The 21,998-nt window shown below is 49.6% G+C and overlaps 1 protein-coding gene across 3 annotated transcripts in view; it reads left to right on the forward strand.

Annotated features, from left to right (window-relative positions):
- The first annotated feature begins 12,220 nt into the window (after positions 1 to 12,220).
- Positions 12,221 to 21,998, forward strand: part of PORCN (porcupine O-acyltransferase) — a 24,741-nt gene continuing 14,963 nt past the window's right edge. For 2 of the 3 annotated variants that reach the window (XM_034649321.1, XM_034649322.1), the window contains exon 1: positions 12,221 to 12,327. The gene's annotated coding sequence lies outside the window, so the exon portion shown is untranslated. The remainder of the gene's footprint in view (positions 12,328 to 21,998) is intronic. The other variant, XM_034649323.1, reaches the window with a different exon arrangement.

A 21,998-nucleotide genomic window follows, 5' to 3' on the forward strand; every position in this document is an offset into this window, starting at 1 on the left:
AAGTGTCCACACCCCAGTCTGTGTAATCCCAGGAGGGCCCACAGCCAGCCCATTTTTCCAGAAGTCTCCACACAAAAGCTTGTCTGTGTAACCCCAGGATGATCAACTTTGTGTGTGACCACAAGAGAAGCCACCACCCAGTCTTCATGTCCCCAGGGTGGCATACCCTTAGCTGTGTGATTCCTGGGGTTTTTACATCCTAGGCTGTATGATCAAAGAAGTCTCCACGCCCCGAGCTCTGACCACCAGGGAGTCACTCTCCAGTCTGCAACTCGGAGGGAGTTTCCACACCTCTGTCTCTGTGGCCTCAAGTTCATTCACTACATTGCCTGCGTGGCCATGGGAGTGTCCATTTCCCAGTCCCATTTCCCAGGAGTAGCCAAACTCCGGTCAGTAGGATTCCACGAGTGTCTACACCCCAGACAATGTGAGCAACAGAGTGTCTACACTCCAGTACAAAAGTTCTCTTCCTTGTCTATGACCCCAGGTGAGTCCTGGCTGCGTCCACACCGCAGCGTCTGACTACAAGAAACCTCCACGGCCCAGCCCATGTAACCCCAGAACTGTCTACCCCCCAGTCCGTGTGAGTCCAGAAGTGCCAACAGCTCAGTCTGTGTGACCGAAGAATTCTCCACACCCCAGTATCTGCGACCACAGGGGAGACCATCTCCCATCCAGTGTGCCCAGGGGAGGACCCACGCCAGAGTCTGTGTGACCAGGGCGCCCACCCCCGTCTCTGTGTCTCGAGAGGCATCTCTCCTCCAGTTAGTACAATCCCAGCAGAGTCCACACCACAAGCTGCTCGGCCACACAGGTGTCCGTGGCTGAGCCCACGACAATCCAGTGGTATCCATGCCGCAGCTTTGACCACAGTAGCGCCTACTTCCCAGTTTGTGCATCTTTAGCACTGGCCTTGGCCTCGTCTGTCCCCCAGGCGTGTCCAGACCCCAGACTTTGTGACTGAGGGTGTCCAAAGTGGAGCCTGTGCAAAACCAGAAGATACCAGATCATAGTCCGTGTGGCCCTGGGGGTGTCCGTATCCCAAACAAGGTGATCCAAGAGGTGTCCAAACTCCAGTCTTGACCCCACTGACCCCAGTGTTGTCCACACACCAGCCTGTGTGACACCAAAAGTGTCCACACACCATCCATAGGACTCTACGAAAACACAGCTCGGTCTGCAATACCTCCTTCTGTGTGACCTCAACCACATCCACATCCCAGGCTGTGTGACCCCTAAAGCCTCCACATCCTACTGTGTGACCCCAGGAGTGTCCAACACTCGTTTCCGTGATCCCAGGAGGGCCACCCCCAATTGGTATGTCTCCAGGATTGCTTACCCCCAAATCTGGTGACCCCATGAGTGTCTACACCCTCATCTGTTTGCTCCCAGGAGGGTCCACACCCCAGACTGCGTGACCCTGGGAGGATCCATACACAAATCATTGTGACCCCAGAAGGAGTTGTGGCTGGAAGAAGAGTGATCCAAACGAAAAGCCTGTGCAAAGGCCCTGAGGTGGAACAGTGAGGAGACGAGTGCAGTGGGAGCAGAATGAGCAAGGGGGCCAGTGGTGAAGTCAGAGAGGTGAAAAGGGCCTGGTCCTGTATGGTCTTGCAGGCCACAAAAAGGACTTTGGCTTTTTCTCTGAGAGATGGAACCCCAGCAGAGATCGGAGCAGAGGAAGGCTGAGGGCTGACTCGGGTTGTAACAGAACCCTCTGGCTGCTGCTGTGAGGACAGACTGAAGCCCTTGAATCAGATCAGAGATGAGGCTGATCTGCTGGGGTGGGGGGGCAGTGGCCCCAGGGTCCAGCACCATAACCACCTGACAGGTTTCCCGAGGAGGCTGTGCGCTCTCTCTGGGGTACGTGGTAGGGTTCCAGCCCTCCTCCTGTCCTCCAGAAATGCAGCACATGCTAGAAGGAAGCCATGGGGATTGAGTGAAGATGGCCTCAGTGTGGGACCTTAAGCCAGCCCTGCCTTTCCCTAGGTCCCAGGTTTCCCCCTTTGGCCAATGAGTACGATAACCCTGCCCTGCCACTCTCTCCAGTGTCTCTACTCGCCAATTCTCTCTAACCACACCAGCCTCCTCGACGTTCCTCAAATACGCCAAGCATTATTCCACCACAGGGCCTTTGCACCTGCTGTTGTCACCTCTGCTTGGACACTTTGCCAGGATAAATACATAGTCGACCATTACATGGCTGCCCTCTTCGCTTTCTTCTTTTCTCTCCTTAAAAGTCATCTCGGGCAGCCTTCCCTGACTATCCAAAACAGCATCCCCTCCCTCCATACCCCTGCATCCTGCCTTGTTTTCTTCATAGCATTTAGCACTTCCTTTTTCTTTTAAGATTATTTATTTATTTATTTGACTGAGAGGGAGAGAGCACAAGCAGGGGGAGTGGCAGGAAGAGGGAAAGGGAGAAGTAGGCTCCCCGCTGAGCAAGGAGCCCAATGCGGGGCTCGAACTCAGGACCCTGGGATCACAGCCCCGAGCTAAAGGCAGACGCCTCACCGATGGAGCCATGTGGACGCCCCCATTTAACACTTCCTAAGAATACATATCTACTTGTTGAGTCTGCCAGGGCCCTGAGCAGGGCCTCTGGGGAGGCAGGGTGCATAAAGCACACGCAGGTGGAATTTTGAAGAGACCTTAATGAAGGGACCGTTTACAGAGATGCAGGGAGGGTTCAGTAAACCAATAACGCTGCTGAGCTACCCCCAGGACTAGCGTCAGAGGGCTGCTGTCACCATTCCTAGGCTTGAAAGGGCAGGAAAGGAGAACAGTGTTCCTGAAACCCAGGGGAAGCTGGAGCCCAGCCCTGGCCAGTGAACACCTGGCTTTCTCTGTCCTCACACTGTCCAGGTGCCTAGCAGGGCTTCTCATAGGCCAAGTCGGCCGGAAGCCAGTCGTGGCAGAGTCCAGCTGATGAAGTTCACATAGTCAACTTCCTGGGACACAGAGCGGGTCAGGGAAGGAGGGCAAATGGACTGGAGGACACGTAGAATATCCAGCAGGTTAATTTAGTGTTGTCCGCTGTCTATCGCATAATCCGGAGTATGGGAAGTCCCTGAAGGCAGGCGCTGTGTCTGTTGCATTCCCTCCTGTGCTTTTCGTACCTCGAGCAGTACCTGGCACATAGTAGGTTCTTAGTAAATATTTACTGAAAGAATAAATGACATAAAATAATAGATATAAAAGTATAATGCAAAAGAGAAAGGATAGGGGCGCCTGAGTGGCTCAGTCAGTTAAGCGTCTTTTTTTTTTTTAAAGATTTTATTGATTTATTTGACACAGAGAGAAAGAGCACAAGCAGGGGGAGCAGCAGGCAGAGGGAGAGAAGAAGGCTTTCCACTGAGCAAGGAGTGCAATATGGGCTCCATCCCAGGACCCTGGGATCATGACCTGAGCCGAAAGCAGACGCTTCACCGACTGAGCCACCCAGGCGGCCCTCGTCTGACTCTTGATTTCAGCTCAGGTATGATCTCAGGGTTGTGAGATGAGCCCTGCATTGGGTCCATGCTCAGCGGGAGTCTGCTTCTCTCCCTTTCCCTCTCCCACTGCCCCTACCCCTGCTCATTTTTTCTCTCTCTCTCTCTCAAATAAATAAATCTTTTTTTTTTAAAGTGAAACTGTGGAAGGAGCCGAGATGCCCTTCAACAGATGAATGGATAAAGAAGATGTGGTCCATATATATGATGGAATATTACTCAGCCATCAGAAAAGATGATTACCCACCACTATGCATCGACATGGATGGAACTGGAGGAGATAATGCTAAGTGAAATAAGTCAAGCAGAGAAAGACAATTATCTTATGGTTTCACTTATCTGTGGAACATAAGGAATAATGGGGAGATCGTTAGGAGAAGGAAGGGAAAACTGAAGGGCTGGTAAACAGAGGGGGAGATGAACCACAAGAGACTATGGACTCTGGGAAACAAACTGAGGGCTTCAGAGGGGAGAGGGTGGGGAATGGGCTAGCCCGGTGAAGGGTATTAAGAAGGGCACGTATCGCATGGAGCACTGGGTGTTATAAGCAAACAATGAATCATGGAACACGACATCAAAAACTAATGATGTATGTATGGTGACTAACATAAATAAATAAATAAATAAATAAATAAATAAATAAATAGTGAAAGGATAAACCACAGACAGGGAGAAAATATTTTCAAAATGCATTATTTGACAAAGGATTGATATCCAGAACATCTAAAGAAGTCCCACAATTTTGTAAATCAGTGCAGCCACTGTGGGAAACAGTATGGAGTTTCCTCAAAAAATTAAAAATAGAAATATCATACCCTCGAGCGATTCTACTATTGCTATTTCCCCAAAGAAAATGAAAACTCAAATTCAAAAAGATACCTGCACCCCTATGTTTACCGCAGCATTATTTACAATGGCCAAGACAGGGAAGCGACCCTAGTGTCCATCCATAGATGAACAGATAGAGACGATGTGGTCTATAGCCACCATGGAATGTTATGCAGCCATAGAAGAGAGTGAGATCTTTCTATTTGTGACCACACAGATGGACCTAGAGGGTAGTATGCTAAGTGAAATAAGTCAGACGGAGAAAGAAACATACCACATGGTTTCACTTATATGTGGAATCTTAGAACAAATGAACAAACAAACGAAAAGCAGAAGCAGAGAACAAACTGCTTGGTTGCCCAAGGGGTACGGGTAGGAGGATGGGCAAAATGGGTGAAGGGGAGTGGGAGGTACAGGCTTCCAGTTATAGAAGGAATAAGTTATGGGGACGAGAGGCACAGCATAGGGGATACAGTCAATGGTATTATAATAATGTTGTATGGTGACAGCTGGTAGCCACACTAGGGACGAGCAGAGCAGAGCACTACCACTATGTTGTACACCTGAAGTTAATGTCTCATTGTGTGTCAACACTACTTCAATTTAAAAAATAAATAACAACAGGGGTGCCTGGGTGGCACAGTCGTTAAGTGTCTGCCTTCGGCTCAGGGCGTGATCCCAGCGTTATGGGATCGAGCCCCACATCAGGCTCCTCTGCTGGGAGCCTGCTTCTTCCTCTCCCACTCCCCCTGACTGTGTTCCCTCTCTCGCTGGCTGTCTCTACGTCAAATAAATAAATAAAAATCTTTAAAAAATAAAAAATTTTAAAAAATTAAAAAAATAAATAACAACAACAAAAAAAAAGAATTCCCACAATTCAATAAGAAAAACAACAACCCAATTCTTAAAATGTCCAAAGATTTGACCAGACACTGAACCAGAGAGGAAACACAGATGACATTAACGGGTGAAAAGATGCCCTACATCGTTAGCCATTAGGGAAATGCAAAATAAAACCACAATGAGGGGCACCTCAGTTGGTTAAGTGTCTGCCTTCAGCTCAGGTCATGATCCCAGAGTCCTGGGATCGAGGCCCGCGTTAGGCTCTTGGCTCAGCAGGTTGCATCCTTCTCCCTCTCCCTCTGCCATTCCCCCTGCTTGTGTTCTCTCTTCTCTCTCAAATAAATAAAATCTTTAAAAAACTAAAAATTTAAAAAATAAAACCACAATGAGATGCCATCATACACTCACTAGAATGACTAAACTGAAAAAGATCAACCATGCTAAGTGTTGAGGAAGGATGAAACTGTCCTACTGGTTTCTTTCCTTAAAAAAAAAAAAGATTTTATTTGGGTGCCTGGGTGGCTCTGTCGATTAAGCATCTGCCTTCGGTTCAGGTCATGATCCCGGGGTCCTGGGATCAAGCCCCACATCAGGCTCTCTACTCAGCAGGGAACCTGCTTCTCCTTCTCCCTTTGCCGCTCCCCCTGCTTGTGCTCTCTAGCTCTCTCTCTCAAATAAATAAGTACAAATCTTTTTAAAAAAATAAAAGATTTTATTAATTTATTTGAGAGAGAGAGAGAGAGCACGCAAACAGGGAAAGGAGCAAAGGGAGAAGGATAAGCCAACTCTGGGTTTGATCCCACGACCTCGAGACCATGACCTGAGCCAAAATCAAGAGTCAGACACTTAACTGATTAAGCCATCCAGGGGCTCCCCTAGTATCTTTCAACTGGCAAAGAAACTAACAAACAGACACATCCTCACTTAGTACTCAGCCACGAAAACCAAACTACTGATGCTTACAACACAGAGGAATCTCAGATGCACTATGCTACGTGAGAGAAACCCGAATAATAAGGTCACATACTATGTGATTCCGCGTACATGGCACGCTGGCAAAGGCAGGACTATGGGCATAGCAAACGGAGCAGGGGGTGCCAGGGGTTCAGGGTGGAGGGAGGGTCTGACTTCAAAGTGGTCCCAAGAGGAACTATCCTGAAGCAAGAGAATTGCTCTGTGTCCTACCTGTGTTGCCCGTCAACTGACAGTTTCTGTTTGTCAAGACTTGGAGAACTCTCTGCTACGGAGGGGAGATTTTTCTGTGGGGAAAACATACCTCAATAAACGTACCTTCTTGCGTGCAATATTTTGCAAGCAATAAAGAATTCCTTTTTTTTAAGATTCTATTTATTCACTTGAGAGAGAGAGAGCACGAGTGAGGGGGAAGGGCAGAGGAAGAAGCAGACTCCCCGCTGAGCAGGGAGCCCAATGCCGGGCTCGATCCCAGGACCCTGGGATCATGACCTGAGCTAAGGCAGATGCTTCACCGACTGAGCCCCCCAGGCGCCCACAATAAAGAATTCTATGTCTATAAAAAGGGCACTTGTTGGGATGAGCCCCGGGTGTTGCATGGAAATGCGGAAGCCGTATATTCTATACCTGAAACTGATATGATGCTGTATGTTAACTGGAATCAAAATAAAAATGTTTTTGGGGTGCCTGGGTGGCTCAGTCAGTTAAGCTTCTGACTCTTGATTCCGGCTGGGGTCATGATCTCAGGGTGCTGGGATTGAGCCCCGTGTTGGGCTCCCTGCTCAGCAAGGAGTCTGCTTGTCCCTCTCTCCCTCTCTCTCTAATAAATAAATAAATCTTTAAAAAATAAAAACTTTTTCAAAAAAGGGGGTGTGTGTGATCATTCCTCTCATTATACCTCCATGTGGTTTCTGCACCGACCTGTCTCAGGAATGCCCCGAGGAAAAGGAGGAGGCGTGGTCAGACTGGGTCATGCTTTGTGAATATTAGGACCTGAATTGTGTCCCCTCTACCAAAAAAAATTCAGATGTTGGCCCTAATAAAGGAGATAAGGCCTTTAAAGAGGTAATAAAGATTAAATGAGGTCCTAAGGGTAGGCCCCGGCTCATAGGACTGGTGGCCTTATGAAGAAAGTGGGAGAGATACCAGCGTGCTCTTCCTGCACCCGCGTGGACAGAGGAAAGGCTGTGTGGGCCCACAGCGAGAAGGTGGCCGTCTGCGAGCCAAGAAGAAGTTTCACCAGAAACCAACCCCTAGGGCACCTTGATCTTGGCCTTCCAGCCTCCAGACTGTGAGGTTATAAATGTCTGTTGTTGAAGCCCCCCAGTCTGGGGCATTTTTGTGACAGCAGCCCAAGCAAAGCAACGAGTTGCTTCTCAGCTTCGGATCTGACTTCAGGAGAAGCATCTTGGCCACAGGTGAGGGCCGCAGGGTTCGAGTCAAAGAAAACTTTGGCGCAACCCCCTTGTCCAGGTGAAGGGGGCGCTGCAGTGCAGAGAGGGGCCGCGCAGCCGAGGGAAACCCGGGGAGGCAATCCGCCGCACTCCCCACGGTCAGCTTCCGGGAGCTGTGTCCACACTGCCCTAATTGTAAGAATTGTTTGGGAGATTTCAGAACTGCCCCAAGTCTTCCTCCAAAGCCCCACCCAAGCCGGGTTCATGCCAGACTGTTCCCCCACGGAACACGTATGCAGTGTTCGAGCCATCAATGCCTTGCTTTGGGAGAGGAGCTGTAATGGTGTGAACTCAGGCCCGGTGGCAGCCCCAGGGAAGGGACAAATGCCTGCGTCTCTCTAGATGACAGGGTCTGGGGAAAACTGGAGTGAATCATGGGTCACAGCCCACATCTCGTGTGAAGCGTCTGCCAGATGCAGGATCTGGGAGCAATTACCAGCCAGGCAGGGGTGGTGAATGAGAGGCTCAAAGGGTAATTGGGTGTGTGCACGTGTGTGCATCTGAGCGTGTGTAAAGTTATGTGCATCTGTGCGTGCTGTGCTCATGCCTGCGTGTGCATATTTACAATGCATTCCTACATGCGTGCATATGTGGTACGTGTGTGCGGTCAGGCTTTGCTAGGTTGGATGCAGGTGCGTATGTGTGCTACGCAAGCGCGAGTGTGCATTCTCCCGGAGATGCTCAGGTGCCAAGGAGCCCAGCAGGTGCAAAGGAGCCTGTACCCCGGCAAGGGTGTTTGTGAAAAGTAATCGCGCAGACGCATGAGGGTGTGCTCTCATGCATGAGATGCCAGCTCGAACCCCTGTGGCCACAGTCGCAAGCCTGAGTGTTTGTGTCTGGGTGTGTACGTGTGTAGCCCAGGGTGCACGTGCATGGCTGTGTATGCATGCACAGGTGCAGGGGAGCCCATTGGCCCAGGCTTCTGTGTTAAGGCTCTGTGCACGTACATACCCCAGGTGCCCAAGCGTGTGCAAGTGTGAGTGAACAGGTGCGCACACGGGGATGGGAGCGGATGTCGGTACACGGATGGGAGCCTGTGCGTGGACATGTGTGTGGTGCGGCTGCATGTATATTTGTGGGCCTGGGTCTGGGTGTCTGTGCTCATGTATCCTTTGTTACTTATCAATGCGCACGTGTGTGCAAGGATGCCACAAGTGTCTAGGAGCCTGGACCGTGATGTGTGTGCACGTGTACCTCTGGGCACCCGTGAACAGATGCGTGCATGGGTGCATATTTGTCACGGGCCTGGGCCTGGGGGTTTGTGCACATGGACCCTGTATAAATGTGTGTGCGTGTGTGGGCACAGTTTCAGGTGCGGCCGTAGGCCTGGCTTGGGGCATTGTGTATGTGTACCCCTAGGGGCCCATGTATGGGTGCGCGCACGTGTTCAGATGTGCCTACAGCTCAGAGCGTGCTGTCTGCGTGCATGTCTCCTTGGGGGCCCATGCACGCCATCGGTGCATGCATATGCGGCTGTGTGGGGGGGATGGGTCTGCGGCTTCACTTCCACCTACACCTGGCAGGGCATTGTAAGGGAAACCAAGGAATGTGCTTTCTATAGAAATCCAGCTTTTGGCAGAGCCGGAGGAGTGAAATTCAGGACCATTTTGCTTTTCTTAAACCTTGTCACTTGGGGGCGCCTGGGTGGCTCAGTCGGTGAAGCGTCTGCCTTTGGCTCAGGTCATGATTTCAGGGTCCTGGGATCCAGCCCCATATGGAGCTCCCTGCTTGGTGGGGAGCCTGCTTCTCCCTCTCCTTCTGCCTGTGCCTCCCCCTGCTTGTGCTCTCTCTCTGTGTCAAATAAATAAATAAATAAATAAATAAAATCTTTAAAAACAAAACCAAACCTTGTCCCTTGGGACACAGCTAGAGCTTGGAAAACACCCCTTCCTTCATTCAGCCTTACGCTCCCAAGTTGAGCACTCTGCTGGGCTCTGTGGCAACCCAGAGACCATGTGGCCAGACTCCGGACTCCGGGAAAGATGAGCAATGCTTATAAGCCACTGCGTATGAAGCCAGAAGCACCAGGAAGCCACACAGAGCAGGGAGAAGAGACTCAGCTAAGGCTTCCTAGAGGGTGGGGTAGGAAGGCGCAGGCAAAGGGGGCCCGTGGCAGTGGGGAGGGCCTGGACACGCAGGGATGGGAGTAGGGAGAGAGAAGTCAAGGTAAGGGAAACTCAGAAGACAAAGGCCTGGGAGTGGAATGGCAGTATTTGTTTGGTCAGGAAGCTGCTCCTGGCTCTCTGGTCACTTGGAAACCAAGTGCCCAGGCCCAGGAGGGGCCCAGGGATGAAGGAGGATTGGTGGGTGGGGGGAGCTGTCTATGTGTCTCTGGAACAAGCAGCTTACACTTAGGAAGCAGGTTAGGGTTCCATGGGCCACTGGAGCCTACGGTAAGCCACCTGCCCTTTCTGAGCCTCAGTATTCTTCATTGTCAAATAGCTTGCCTGTCTGCAAACCAGGCCCAGGGAAGAATTGAGCCTGAAAGAATAGCCCACGGGCAGTGAGCAGGCACAGATTTGGGGGCCCAGGATTGGGCCACCCATCTGCCTCTCTGCCATCTCTGAGTCCTTACACTCTACCCCCAGGGTCACGGCTGGGAAATGGGCTGGGGAAGCAGCAGGGAGGCCAGGCTGGGTGGTGCTGCGCCCCTGGGCTAGGAAGGCATGCGTAGCTACACCACTAGCCCTGGTTCCCCGCCACCCCACCCAAATATATCAGGGGAGGCATACGGACCCCAACACTTCTGGCTCTGGTTGGACGAGGAGTGACCGCTGCTCCTGAATTCCAGGCTTAGCTCAAATGGACAGCAGGGTCTCCCTTTCCACCTTTCCAGTCTCAGCCCCCAGCCCTGCCAGCTTCCCCTGCAAAAAGCCCCTCAGGCGCCGTGTAAGGACCTTCCTGTGCCCCTATCTCAACCCCAAGCCCATGCTTTCTTCTAGACCCTCCAGGCGGTCACCACTACTGACTGGGGAATGTCAGGCAGCAGCAGGCCACTGTTCACAGTTATGCAGGCAAAAGACACCTGGCCAAAGAGGACAATGGGGACCGAAATACAGCCTGGGCTCCTCCTGCATCTGTGGGTCCTGGGCTTGGGGCTGCGTCCATTGGAAGGAAGGAGCATCCTTGTCTGAAGTTCACAAAGGCACCATGCGAGCTATGGCGCCCCTCAGTGTCCAGGTCTTTAAAGGCAAAGTCGGGAGAAGAGTCCCGAATGTGGACGCCACTCCCAGGGCTGGAAACGCCTTAGCCCGGGGATGCCTCTGAGCTGGAAAACGTCTCAGGCTTGGCCGTTGTCTGGTCCAGCCCCTTACATTGTCAGGAAAAACCTCGAAAGGCTTTTCAATGGACAGAACTATTCCCAGGTGTCCTTTCAAGGGAACACTAGTGTCATCTAGCAGACCTTTATGGCTTATCTGATCTACAGGGGGCAGCAACCTTGTCTCGGCTAGACCATTTCAAAACTTCTACAAAGACAGGAGTTAACATGTGCGGGGCTGATGATTTCTGCTCATAAACATGCAAATGGACTTTGTCCTGTCCAATTCCCACTGACTGCGCCCTGAAGGAAAGATGAGTCCAAATGCAATTATAGATTCTAGCTCATCTATTGGCAAATTCTACCTACAACACTAGCCCTGGTCCCCCACCCCACCCCACCCGAACCTATCAGGGGAGGCACGGGGACAGCAAATTTGTTTCAGTGTCCCTGGTAGCCTGTATATGTCTGTTCTGCGGATTCTCCTTTGAGTTGATTGTAAGTTCTCACCAGTTCTCTCCTTCACAAAAGACCTAACTAAAATCTTTGACACGTGTTCACTTTATATTTGCGTGAGTCATGATATTACCATTTGGGAAATTATCCTTTAACTGCATCTACCAGCTCATAGCACAGATGAGGTCACCCGAGGGGGAGGGGGAGGGGAGGAACTTGCCCAAAGGGACCCTCAGGGGCTGGGGCTGGGAGAGAGAGCTGGATCCAGGCCATTCTGAGCTCTGCCAAGCTCCCTGAGTGGGGGAGTGGGGAAGTGGGGGAGTGGGGGGCATGCTTCGCACAGGGTGTGGAATGGGGGCTGTGACACACCCCCTACTCTGGGGATATGGAATGACCCTCTGGGGTGAGGGCCACCCCCCCATTGGTTCCCACCTTCTGTGTTGGGCCCTGAGGCGGATCTAAGACACAGCCAGCTCCCCAACAACCCCAGGCCATCCTGGGCGGCCGCAGCCTGGGTGGGTTTCTTCAGGACACAACCCCCCTGCCATTCTGTGCTGTTGTGCTGGTGATAACCCGGGGGAAATGCTTTATTCTTGGGTGGGTTGTTTCAACTGTTGGGCTTCAGCTTCCTTATCAATAAAATGCAGGTAATTATGGTTCCTGCCTCAGGGCGGCGTGGAGATTCAGTGAGATAGTGAATGCGAAGGTCTTCAGACAGCCCTGTGCAGAGTCAGCGCTTGGTAAATCTCAGCTGTTAGGCATTAGGTCTGTTGGCTTTGCACAACTTCCAGTGGTAGACATTTTGTGAAAAGATGCTTGAGACGTCTTCCAGATTCTGGCCTAGCAGGACCTACCTCCCCCATCCTTGGCTCAGATCCCCAGTAAGTGCTCCCTGGGGGGCGGATCAGTGAGTCAGAGCCCCGGCCAGCAAGGACACGCCCGGCTTGCTCTCGCTGGCGCCCCCATGCCGCCACCCAGGAGATCCCGGGACCCAGAGGACAACATGGGAAGAGCACGAGGAAAGGTAAATACCTGCCAGGTAACTGTGGGGTGCCCCGGGGCAAGTCACCTGTCAGGGCCTTGGTTTTTCCACCTGTACAATGGGCACGTGGGAGCTGGGAATTGCTGAAGACCTTGGCAGCCACCGTTTAGGGAGAAACAGATGGTCTCCAAGAGCATAACAGCTCGAAGCTGAGGCTCTCCCAGGCCAGGACTTGCTTTCAGTGACAAAGCACAGCAGACAAGAAAGGGAAAGGCACTCCCACGCACACCACAGGAAGTCGCCCAGCAAGTTGAGCGGTGGAGTTGGCTGAGAGCCCAGCTGGCCAAGTTGCTTGGCTAGTGAGGAGGAAAATTTGGTTCAGGCCACTCCTGAGGCATGCCAGGGGAACTTAAACAGAGGCCAGTGGCTGGAGGAGGGGTCCAAAGTGGATGTATTCTTCAAGGATCTCCGGGTTTTGTCAGAAACACCAGCCAAATCAGCCGAAGGCAAAGGGACTTACTCAAGTGAAGAGACCTGGGGGGGGGGGTGGAGCGCAGGGCATGCATCCCGCCTCTCACAGGGAGTGGGCTCTGTGTTTGATAGCTTCGTCCTCGGCGGGCTCCCCTCATGTGGTGGTCACCTCGCCTCCACCCGAACAGGGCCAGGAGACTTGGTTCCCTGAAGACCCTGCTTTAGGTCATGTGGTCCAGCTTGGGCGGCACGCCCCTTCCTGACCCTGCGGTCAGGAGGACAGATTGCTCCAATGGGCCAAGCTAGTCATGGGTCTATTCCTGGAGCTTTGGGCAGGGCAGGGCAGGGCAGGGCCAGGGGGAATTAGCCCCATTAAAAACCGCATGCCCTGGGGTGGGGGGAGGTGTGTTGTCGAAAGGACATGCTGGGGGGTTCATGGAAGAGTGAAGGGGTGCTGAGTTTGACCAAAAGAATGCCTGCCTACGGCCGCAGGCCACCGCCGAAAACTTAAATGGGATCCCAGGTGGCCTTGGTCCCTCTCTGCTCTCCTTTTGGAGGTCCTCAGGTTTATGCAGTAAGACCACCTCATCTCTCTCAGCTACCGGAAATTCTGCCTCCTGTGACAGATGCAGAAGCCGTTTATATTCAAATGTCAACATCTTCTACAGTGTTTTGTGGCAGAGGCTGTCCAAAGCACAGGAAAGGATTGGATCTCATGGTGGGATTTAGGCAGTGTGGGGCCAACGGGCAGGGGAGATGTCGGGGGAGATACTCAAGGACGCAGTGCACCAAGCAGCATAAAGGTGGCCCCGGGAGGAAAGAGAAACCGCCTTCCCGTCTTAGGTCTCCATGCAAGATGGATGGTCCTCCCAGGCAGCCAGAGTTCTAGGCTCTTCTGCTTCCTTCCTCTGAGGGATCTCTCTGTCCAGCTGGCAACCTGTCATTTCAGCTCTGCTCCGAAGTTGTTAGGTAGGGTGCGTATTCATCAAGCATCAATTTCTAACACAGAGGAAGGATCTTTCTAAAGAGGGAGAAGGTCTGTTCTGGATGACTACAGAGAAGTTCTGGATGGGCGGGCCAGAGGGGAGGCTCCAGGACACAGATAGGACAGGTTAGAACATTAAAATAGTCATGGTCTACCCTTCCATCCGTCCACTCACTCACCCATTGCCCAGCCACTCACTGAGCCTTGCACCCATTCATCCACCCATCAGGGACCCACCCACCCAGTCTTCATTTCGTTCACCTACCCCCACCCTCCCATACACCCACCCAACGGTCCCCCCGTTCGTCCACCCACATAATAACGGGGGACTGCTGTGGCCGCATCTTGCGCCATGCACTGGGAACACGAAGATGACTCATGTCCCCCCCGCCCCTGCCTCTTAAGCCTCCCAGTGTAGCTGGAGAGACATCCTCAGGCACATCTCGCTTCATGATTCTCTGATAAAGGCTGTGGAAACCCCAAGGAGCATTTAATCGTGACAATGACATTTTAGCTGAATGTTGATAGATCCGTTGGTGTTTGCCAAGAGAAAGGAGGAGGAAGGGCATTCTGGGACGTGGGAACAGCATGGGTAAATTCTGGAAGGTGTAAGAGAGATGAGTGTGTTTGAAACACGGGGTGGATGGAGGGCTGAGGCAGAAGTTCACATTGGAAAGCTGAGCAGGGACCTTGAATTCCTGGCCCAGGAAGCCAGGGGCGACATCTGAGCCAAAGAGCCAGCCCACAGAGAGTGTGGCCAAAGACCTCGGAGTGGCCAGCCCACTCTTGCTCCCGGCCTCGATGAGACATGCCTGCCAACCCACAGTTCAAAGAAACAAAAGACTCCAAACCTCAGGAAGGATGCCTTGAAGGGAACTGTCCCTGAGATGGACGGACAGAGGGCCGGATAGATACAGACAGCTAGTTGGTATGCAGATGCAAATAAGAACGCTGGTCCTGGGATGCCTGAGTGGCTTAGTGGGTTAAGCAACTGCCTTAGGCTCAGGTCATGATCCCATGGTCCTGGGATCAAGTCCCACATCGGGCTCCTTGCTCAGCAGGGAGTCTGCTTCTCCCTCTGCCTCTGCCACTCCCCCTGCTTGTGCGCTCTCTCTCTCTCTCTCACAAATAAATAAATAAAATCCTTTAAAAAAGAAAGAACTCTGGTCCATGCCACATGCTATGGGTTCATGTGCCAGGGACCCAACATGGTCTGGGGCATTAGGCATGAGCCTCCCAATGGACCTCGCTCCACAGAGCTCAGGGACTCACAAGGTGCATGGCCACATTGCCGAGGGAAGAAAAAGGAAAGGGGTCTGAAGGCCAGAAGGGAAAGGGGTCTGAAGGCCATGGCCAGGGCAGCTGTGCAACTGAGCGTCCCAAACCAGAAGCTGGAGGCTTCTCCTAGCTGGGGCTCTAAGAATTTCCTTGAGCGAAGCAGCTGCTGGTTTTTCTTGAGGATAGCTGAAGTTTTATCGGAAAGACCCGTCCTAGGCCTCTCATCGGGAACACCAGCTTGCAGGTGGGGTGGTGCAGGAAGCTGAGGGCAATAAGGCTGCAGGGTGAGGAGGAGCCTTGGTGCCCCCCCAATCCACAGATGGATTTGGGGGCCCCATCCTAAGTCTTCCCAGGAGGGCAGAGGCCAGCAGCAGGGTCTGTCAGGGTGTGGGAGTCACAGGCAGGAGGTGGGAAGGGCTTCCCCCACCTCTGAGGTAATACCAAGCTGGATTTTTTAAAAAGATTTTATTTATTTATTTATTTATTTGAGAAAGTGAGAACGAGAGAGAGTGAGCACGAGCAGGGGGGAGAGGCAGAGGGAGAGGGAGAAGCAGACTCCCCGCTGAGCAGGGAGCCGGATGCGGGGCTCGATCCCAGGACCCTGGGATCATGATGTGAGCCAAAGGCAGACGCTTCACCGACTGAGCCATCCAGGTGCCCCCATGGAGCTGGATCTTGAAGGGAAATTACCAGAGCTCAAGGATGAGAAGCAGAGAGCATTTCAAGTGGAGGGCAAGGCATGGGCAAAGGTGGGAAGGTGTCCCAAGGGAAACAGAGACGGGAATTAGGTGTGCTCCTGATGGCAAGTTCTGTGAAGGACCCACCTCTGGGACATGGAAGATGGAGCCTCTTTGGGCTGAGACCTCACTGCCTGAACCTTCTCGAGGGCACCCCAGGTGTGGGCTTCCCTCATCCTTCACCTCAACCTGGAATCTTGCTGCTTTACAGAAAGAAACAAGGCAAAGAGGAAAAGAAGCCATGCTTCAGAGATGAGCACGGGTGTGCCCTGTAGAGAGTGCTGTGGCCCACGCACAGGGGACCACATGTTGGAGCTTGGCTGGGCCAGAATGGGCTCAGGGATAGGCCCTGTGTCTGCTGGACAGACCTCCCCTTGGGGTCAGCCACCGTGGTTGTCAGTTTCCACCCAGCTACCAGCTCGTGGTGGGGCTTTGAGGAAGTCGCTGTCTGTCTAGACCTCAGTTTCTCCATCTGTTTAATGGCATTACTGATGCTCTAGGATCAAGGCCACTTAATTAGGAGTCTTTGGACTAGAGGTCCCAGAGAGGCCTTGAACTTGCAGCAAACTCCGTAAGTGCCACCAAAGCCCTCCAACCACAGACCCCCAGGAATACATCTGTGGTTCAACAAGTTGGGTTGCTTGCTTGTTGCAACGAGAGAGAGAGAGAGCACACTGTGGGCAACCACAGGGTGTCTCAGTCTCAGGTGTTAGGCCTTCTAGGATTTGGGCTGGTGTTAGGTGAATTGGTGGCAGGTTTAAGGAAGCAGTGCTTTGCTCTGGATTGGAGGAAGGGCGTTTCTATGATTGAGTATCTCGTTTTTTTAAAGATTTTAAAGATTTAAAGAAAGAGAGAGCACAAGCAGGGAGAGTGGCAGGCGGAGGGAGAAGCAGGCTCTCCACTGAGCAGGGAGCCCGATGCGGGACTCAATCCCAGGACCCTGGGATCATGACCTGAGCCGAAGGCAGATAGATGCTTAACCAGCTGAGCCACCCAGGCGTCCCTGTGGTTGGGTATCTTGATAAATCTTATCTAGAAAGAGGGAAGACTAGAGTGAGTCTAAAGTTGAACTTGGTAAAGGGGCGCCTGGGCAGCTCAGTGGGTTAAGCGTCCAACTCTTGGTTTCAGCTCAGGTCATGATCTCAGGGTTGTGAGATCAAGCCCTGTGGCAGGCTTCCAGCTCAGTGGGCAGAGTTTGCTTGAGTTTCTCTTCCTCTGCCCCTTTACCACCGCTGCCTCCCCCCCACTCACATGTGCACTCTCTCTCTCTCAAATAAATAAATAAATCTTAAAAAAAAAAGAAATTGGCAAAGAAACAGCCTATCAGTCAGCTTGGGGGACTATCTGGTCACTTTTGTGGCTTGGACAGTGCTCACGTTCCTTCTGTGTTCAGACGTGATTATGGAGTGGTCTCGTTTTTGTCTTGATCTCTTGCGGTTGTACAGTGGCCTTCTCTGAGGCTGGTGATCTACGGAATTGTTCATGTTCAACAGGAGGACACCAGGGGCTGGCTGTGAGTGTGAGGCCAGCTCCTGGATGCGGGTTGTTTGGGTTTTTTTTTCTCTTTCCCTGTGTATTCCTAAGGAGAGAGCTTTGATCAGATTTTCTGGGATCTCACAAAGAAACAAATGCTTAATCTCTAAATCACCTAGAGCCCAGACAGGCTTTGAATTGCAGATATCTGTTCATAGACGGCCCCTCACGTGGCTTATCTCACGTGACCTCAGTGGCTGCCTCCATGAAATGGGTGGTTCCTATGACAGCATCACGTTGTGTGGGGAAGGGCGTAGCCACCCGCAGAGGCTTCAACAATGCTGGCGAAATTAAATCACTCTGGAAAAGCCACTTTTTGTGAAATTAAATCCCTCAATCTTAAAACCAGCATGGACTATTGAATGGCAGCAAGAAAGTCTGTTTGGTTTCTCTTGTGAATAGTAGCTTTTCTTCTCTGTGCTTTTTTTTAAAGATTTTATTTATTTATTTGAGAGAGAAAGAGAGCATGTGAGCTAGCAGGGGGAGAGGCAGAGGGGGAGGGAATGAGAATCTGAAGCCGACTCTGCACCGAGCACGAAGCCCGAACTGGGGCCTGATCCCACGACTGCAAAATCATGACCTGAGCCGAAACCAAGAGTTGGATGCTTAACAGACTGAGCCACCCAGGCGCCCCTCTTCTCTGTGCTTTTTAAAATATCCCTTTTACAACCCAAATGGAGGGGAATTTGGCATCTAATAAAAATGCATACGTGTTTCCTTTTGCCCCAGCGATCCCACTTCTAGCAATTTGCTCCTGAAGATACACCTCCAACAATGTGAAAATATATAGGCACTGAAGCATGGTTACTAACTGCCAAATATTGGCAGCAGTATCAGTTCCTATACATAGGCAGTGGTTGAATAAACTGTGGTACATTCATTCATTCATTCAGTGGAGTCCTACATAGCTCTAGAAAGATCAATGCTATGAACTGATGAGGAGGGATTCCAGGACATACGTTAAGTGGAAAAAAGGAAAGTGCACGGAAGTACCTGGACCTAGAGGGTATTATGCTAAGTGAAATAAGTCCCACAGAAAAAGACAAATACCATATGATTTCACTTATATGTGGCATCTGAAAAACAAAGCAAACAAACAAACACAGAAATAGACTCACAAAGATGAAGAACAAACTGGTGGTTGCCAGAGGGGACGGGGGGGGGGCAGGGATGGGTGAAACAGGCGCAGGGGATTAAGAGATACAAACTTCCAGTTATAAAATAAAGAAGTCACAGGGATGAAAAGTACAGCATAGGGAACATAGTCAATAATATTGTAATAACTTTGTACGGTGATGCACAGTATCTGCAGTCATCATGGTGAGAACTGTGTAATGTATAGAATCATCAGGTATGTTGTACACCTGGAACTAATGTAACATTGCATGTCAACTATACTTCAATTAAAAAGAGAGAAAAGTGGGGCGTGTGGCTGGCTCAGTCCGTGGAACATGGGATCCCTGATCTTGGGGTCATGAGTTCAAAGCTCCACACTGGGCATAGAGCTTACTTAATAAATAAATAAATAAATAAATAAATAAATAAATAAATAACATCAAAAAAAAGAGAGAAGTATCTACAGTATGCAACCCTTCCTGTAAGAAACAAGAGGATTTAAGTAAACACGTATATTTGCATATCTTTACAAAAAGAAACATAGGAAGGAAAAACCAGCAAATATTAAAGTTGGTTGCCTAGAGGGGCTGGGAGGGAGCCGGCCAGAAAGAATAGAATGGAGAAGTGATACTTCTCTGAGTATACTTGTTGGTATAGTTCTGACTTTTGAAACCATGCTAATGTTTTACATACTTAAAAAATAAAAAAAATTAGGGGTGCTTGGGTGGCACAGTCGGTTAAGCATCCCACTCTTGGTGTCAGCTCAGGTTGTTATCTCAGGGTCGTGAGATTGAGCCCCACGACGGGATCCGCACTCAGCCCAGAGTCCACTTGAGACTCTCTCTCCCTCTGCCCCTCCCTCCCCAAAATAAATAAGTTTTATTTATTTATTTGTAAGATTTTATTTATTTGAGAGAGAATGAGAGAGAGAGCATGAGGGGGGGAGGGTCAGAGGGAGAAGCAGACTCCCTGCTGAGCAGGGAGCCTGGCACGGGACTCGATCCAACCAACTGAGCCACCCAGGCAGCCCCTATATAACTATTTTTAAAAATTAAAATAAATAAATAAGTAAAATTAACAAGGATGAAGGGGATCCTAAAAAGGAATACAAACAGAAACAAATTAACTTTCACTGTATTTCAAACACAGCCTCACTGAAAGAGAGTCGGAAGAACTAACCCAAGTAACTTTTGAATATGGTATCCATCAGGCTAAAGACAAAAAGGACTGTGACAAATATTGACCCCTAGTTGGTAGACTTGTCTTCCACAGTAGTATCAGTTAGTGAATCTGAACCTACTGAGTGTGTATCTTGGGATTGAGATAAGTAAATTCTTGTGGATAAAGAGAATCAGGATTCTCACTGCTGGAGTTAAAAATACAGAAAAGGAAAGAGCTAGGATGAACACTCTGGTGTTGGATTGGTATTGTAGATGTTAGTAGGAACTCACAGATTTTAATATATAAGCAGAAAGATAGATGTGTGTATGGACTTACATATGTATATGCATATGGATTCACTACATATATGCATCTATATTTATATCGTATCTCTGTCCTTTGAGAGGGCCTAGGATCAGCAACACTATTAGAAGCAATGAGCACTTTTCTGCCCAGATCTTCGTTTCCTAAATGCCATTCTTCATTAAAAGGAAACAAGGCTTCTTGGAAATGGCTGACCCCAGAGCCATGACTGGGAAAATACAAGATGAGCCTGAAACATCCTGATGTGATCTAAAGGAAAGATGTACTCAAAAAATGATGGAGATGGGGTGCCTGGGTGGCTCAGTTGGTTAAGCATCTGCCTTCGGCTCAGGTCATGATCCCAGGGTCCTGGAATCAAGTCCTGCATTGGGCTCCTTGCTCAGCAGGGAGCCTGTTTCTCCCTCTGCCTGCTGCGCCCCCTGCTTGTGCTCTCTCTCTCTCTCAAGAATAAAAAAATAAAATATTTTTAAAAATGAGGGAGATGCGTCAAAAGGACACAGGAACCAACTGGAGGAGACTCCCGTTGGCCAAATCTAGAACAGTTTGAGCATTAAAATAAATAATGAGAGTTCTTTTCAACAAATGGTGCTGGGCAAACTGGATATCCACATGCAAAAAATGAAGTTGGAATCGTACCTCACACCATATACAAAAATTAACTCAAAATAGTTCAAACATCTAAATATAAAGGCCTTCTTAGGAGAAAATATAGGGGAAAGCTTCATGACATTGGGTTTGGTAATGATTCTTGGATATGACACCAAAAGCACAGGCAATGAAAGAAAAAATAGGTAAGTTGGCTATGTCAAAATTAAAAACTTCTGGGGTGCCTGGGTGGCACAGTCAGTTGAGCATCCAACTCTCGGTTTTGGCTCGGGTCATGATCTTCGGGTTGTAGGCTTGAGCCCTGCATCAGGCTCCGTGTGGGCACAAGGTTTCTTTTTGGGGTGATGGGAATGTCCTAAAAATAGATTGTGGTGATCTTTACACAAGTCTATAAATATACTAACTACCAGTGCACTATACAACTAACACAGGTGAGTTTCTTAGTATGTAAATTATATCGCAATTAAGCTACTTTTATAAATAAAGATAGGAACTGACTTTAACCTTTAAATTAAAAGAAGAACCCATGAGTCCCATACTCATACAAATAAACAAATGAATAAATAAAGACATGGGGAGGAAGGGAAAACTCTTCCTTACCATAAAATCCCAGCTACACATGTAAAAGAAAATCATCATTTGGCCGCCATCATAATGGTAATTGTTCCAGGTAAGAATCGCCAATGGATGCTAAATTAGTAAGTGGAAATTTGAGGAACAGTAGCAGAGTTACGTAATCTCGAAATACGTTCCTACATGATACTCATTTTTTTAATGTTCTTTATTATTATTTTTTTATTTTTTAAAATTAACATGAAATGTATTATTAGTTTCAGAGGTAGAGTTCAGTGATTCATTAGTCTTATATAATACCCAGTGCTCATTACATCCCATGCCCTCCTTAATGTCCATCACCCCAGTTAACCTCATCCCCCCACCTCCTCCCCTCCAGCAACCCTCAGTTTGTTTCATACGGTTAAGAGTCTCTTATAGTTTGTCTCCCTCTCTGATTTCGTCTTGTTTTATTTTTCCCTCCCTTACCCTATGATCCTCTGTTTTGTTTCTTTTTTTTTAAGATTTTATTTATTTATTTGACAGAGAGAGTACAAGCTGGGGAGAGAGGCAGAGGGGGAGGGAGAAGCAGACTCCCTGCTGAGCAGGGAGCCCGATGTGGGACTCCATCCCAGGACCCTGGGGTCATGACCTGAGCCAAAGGCAGATGCTTAACCGACTGAGCCAGCCAGGTGCCCTCTTTGTTTTATTTCTTAAGTTCCACATATGAGTGAAATCATATGGTAATTGTCTTTTTATAGTGACACTTTTTAAGTCACACTTAAAAAAGTGACTTATTTCACTTAGCATAATACCCTCTAGTTCCACCCATATTGTTGCAAATGACAAGATTTCATTTTTTGATGGCTGAGTAATATTCCATTATATATATATATATATATATATATAAGATGTGATATATATATATATATATATATATATATATATAT

This window comes from Ailuropoda melanoleuca, chromosome X, assembly GCF_002007445.2.
Source record: "Ailuropoda melanoleuca isolate Jingjing chromosome X, ASM200744v2, whole genome shotgun sequence".
Taxonomy (NCBI): domain Eukaryota; kingdom Metazoa; phylum Chordata; class Mammalia; order Carnivora; family Ursidae; genus Ailuropoda; species Ailuropoda melanoleuca.